The sequence below is a fragment of the Etheostoma spectabile genome, chromosome 4, assembly GCF_008692095.1.
Source record: "Etheostoma spectabile isolate EspeVRDwgs_2016 chromosome 4, UIUC_Espe_1.0, whole genome shotgun sequence".
Classification (NCBI taxonomy): Eukaryota; Metazoa; Chordata; class Actinopteri; order Perciformes; family Percidae; genus Etheostoma; species Etheostoma spectabile.
The window spans coordinates 28,774,311-28,778,443 of NC_045736.1; positions in this window are offsets into that span (position 1 = coordinate 28,774,311).

Consider the following 4,133-nt stretch of genomic DNA (forward strand, 5'->3'; position numbering starts at 1 on the left):
CCGGTTGGGACATGGGCCAAACTTAAAAAGGAAAGTACACGTCAAATAGATTTTTCCCAAAGATGGGTTCTGTCATTTTAGGTAGTTGTTATCATGCTTATGTTTGTTCAAGTGTTCCTCTCTCTGATAAATTTGCTTTTTATTAGTTATCAGATGCTTAACAAACGGGGTGAAACGTCATGATTGACAGCTGTGATTGATTCTTGATTGGTTGGGCGGGTGCACGGGGCAGGACTTCGGTACCTCAGCTCCACTGCCTGATCGCTAATGTGCAGTCTCGCTCCACGATTACAACATGGCAGCGTCTGTATCTGGGATATGTTGGCTTCACGTTCGTACAGTGGAAGGAAGTGGAGACACGTCGTCCATCTTTAATACACAGTCTTAGATCTAAACCCGAAGTTACCGCTACACACCATTAATGTTGTGAAACGGACGTGTTATGGTGAGGTTTATGCACAAAAACTGCTTTGTTATGTTTAAATAAAGATTGTGGTTTGCGTTAAAATCATGTTACATTACTTCACTTCCGCATGTGATGCAGAAAGGGAAATAGTTGCGTTTTTTTTATTTTTTAAACACTGCTTTGAATTTTTTTTAAACAGGACACAAACCCCGGTCTCCTGGGTGAAAGTCCTGTGTTTGTCTGAACCATGGACCAGCCCAAGTATGTGGAATACTCTTATACTTCATCCCCTTACTTCCTGCTTTGCTCCTGTCATAATTACTACTGCCGCTTTAGGGCACCTTCACTATAAACGTAAAAATGTGTCGAATATAATCGAAAGTCCAAGATTAGATAACCTCAGTGACTTCACTATGACATCATCAGTTATTTTTGCTTCACAAAGCATCTCCTCTGTATTTGTAGACTGAGTAGTACTCTCATAATAATCTATAAACCAATTTTCATGTATGAACTGGTGGACTGCCCCTCTAAAGAAGCAAGTGCACGGTACTTGTAATGGTTTAAAGACTTTGTTTGTAATCAGAATACTGTGATCTGGTTGCATGATCTTTGACATCATCTTACCCTGCCGAGATACAATAGACTGTAGTCACTGTTCTATCAGTCTTAACAAGCCTTACTCTGTTACTTTCAATAAACTGCCATTCAAAGCACAATCATTATGTTGGTCACAATTAACATTAGCACCACGATCAGAAAAATTGCAATGTTTTGTAAAAATTTTGCCATTGCATGTTTAGAATGTTAATTGGTGTTTTTTGATGTCATTAAATTGCTTTACTTTCTTACATCCTGGTAATGGTCTGACTGCCTGGAAGAGTATTCATGTTGTTGATGACGACACCACTGTTTGTTCATACATGACTACATGACTGAATAAACCTCTGCCTCTACCTCCAGTCAGCAGTGAAATTTGACTTGAGAGAAAGCGGTACCTGGTGAAACGTCCTCATTCCCTCTGAATAAAATAGAAGATGTGTGACAAATTGTTCCCATTTGTAGTACGACTTTAACAAATGCCGCGCCAGGGTCAAGTCTCTGTCTGATTTGAGCCTCTTGTTTGATTACTTTGGCTGCAGGAGAGAGTCATGAGAAATCAAAGGAGTGAGCTCAGACAGGCACTGGATCATGGAGCGAGAGCTATAATCATGTCTGATGGTTGATAGTAGGGAGTGGAGAGTGTCACTTTGAGGGCTCTCACTGTGTGGGTCACATCTGCCTCAGGTACTCTGTCATCACTCAGCCAGGTTTGCCTTAGCTGCAGAAGTTAGAGGCTTCAGCTTTCACATATACAACCTTCAGGTGTTAATAACGGACCCTCTGGTTGCCATTCTGAACGTCCTCAGCTCTGTGGCAACGATGCAGACAGCTGGACGTGTCTACCCATGCCATCAGCTTTGCGGGAAGCTATTTACAGAGCTTAATTTGGCAACATACAATTACTGCTCTCTGGAGAGAAGCTGCAGTATATCGCAGCTAGAGAAATACTGTTTGGACAAAGCATCTTAGAGAACACAAGAAAGAAGAATATGATACAAGGATCGTTTTATCTTACAGTAATACAACACTAGCAAGCCCATTTGTACATTGAACGAGTTATTGTGACTATTTCTTCTGTCCATACTGGCTGTGAAGTGCTCACATGAGGTGGGGGACAAAGTCCACCGTCCTCAGTCTTTGTAAACATGTATTGTAAAACAATATATAACCGCCTGAGTTGGCTAAAGTAAGTCGCTACAGTATCTTTCAGAATTACAGTCTTTGGAAAAGCAACCCAAAAATCTTGCAACATTACTGTACTGTCACTACTGTTTTAAGATTAAAAAATGAACACCTGTTCTACTCGATTACTATAACTATTATTTCTATGTGCTCACTATTCAGTCCCTACAGGATTTCGCAGCCTGTTTTTGAGATTGTTGCGGCCCAAAATGCCTGATTTTGCGGGAGCTTTTGTGAAATGTGCGATGAAAATCGCGATGTCTTTTGTATTTCAATAAAGAATTATTTCGCGGAGAATAAAACTACTCTGGGCTGAGTTTTCCTATTAACCTTACAATAACGAGCGTAGCTGTCCTCAATTTAGGTCATTCTGTTTGTCATTTTCCTGCTTCCACCTTGTGTGTGCGTGTGTGTGTGTGTTTACGCGTCGGTTGCTGCAGAGAGCCGACAGGAGGATGATTGAAACAGCAGCTTTAGAGTGAAAAATGGATAGAGCGTACATTGATGTTAAAATGTAAACAGATTGGCAGGACGGTCTGAAATGTCTTTCTGTGAACGTTTTGTTGGTAAATGTGAGATGTTCGAGTCACACACGTCTTATCTTCATAGCAGACACCAGGAAATGAAAAAAAAGAAGTGAGTTTGGCGACGTACGTGTGTGATGTCAACCCGTTGTCACTCCCTCCTGGTCATTGGCTCTCAGCATCACACACTGACACAAAGTCTGGCACGTGGGACTGCTGGGATCGGTCGTGGGAAACCCAGGTTGTTGGTCAAATTTGCGGTAATGTTGCCGTGATTGGTCAAAATTGCAAGTCACACCAAATTCACGATGATTGGTTGAATTGGTGTATTGTTACGATCTTGAAATCACTTTCCTGGAGGGATTACAAAGTACTATGTGTGTTGAGGCAGAACGCACAGTAAATTTTAGAGAGAGTGTGATTTCATAACATTAGCGTTTCCAATCAATTGTTAAGAGAATTTTGAGCAAACCTTTGAAATGTTGCCAAAAAGAAATGCGAATTAGCGGCGTTTCAATCCACTGGTTGATAGAAATTTGACTAGACTGGGCAATGCGTAGTTTTGTAAGAAATTGGCACTTGGCTATGATCTGCCAGAAAACAGAGTAGAAGAAGTAAAGGTTGCGAACTGGAAAAAAAAGCATGTCTCCTTTGCCATCGAACGCATCAATGAGAGAAAAATGGAGAGATGTCTTCTGGAATTAGTTTCAATTGAATTGTCCTTTCGTGTCAGCTTACAAAGACAAATGAATGAGGGGAAAATGGCGTCACCGGAAACCGCTGATTAATCATGTAAGTTAAATGTTTGCTACATCAGAACTTATTAAAGGCGTTTCCTTAATCCATTCATAGAATAGACTTTTTTTTGACAAAGGCAAAACAACTTCAAAGGAACGTAAAAACCTTTTTGCGTAATTGAAGAAAACAACCTTGACTGTAAAATATGATGAATGAAGACATACCACTGAATTACAATATATTAAAATTCAAATCTATTCCTAAAGCCACAAGCTAAGTTTTAAATGCAGCGGCCATCATTCAGACAGCTGCCTGCTGACTCTGAACTAAGCGCTGTGGCTGGACGGGGCGCTGGACGCGCGGCCCTTATTGACCGGCCAACACTGCTCTACATCATGATGGAACAGATTGGGGTTTTTGTGCAATTTGCTGTGGTAAGGTTACCTAACACAAGACAATGTCCTGTATGACATGTCCTCATAGCTGCAAGTTAAGTTCAAAATCAATAAAGAAATACATCATACTCAAGTCCAAATGTAATCCAGCCTGAGTGGGGGTTCTAAAATGGTATCTGCTGACTGGGTTTGAATTTACAAGCCTTGCAGCACTAGGTAACCCTTGGGTACAATGACATATGATTGTCACTATATCAAACCAACACACACACACACACACACACA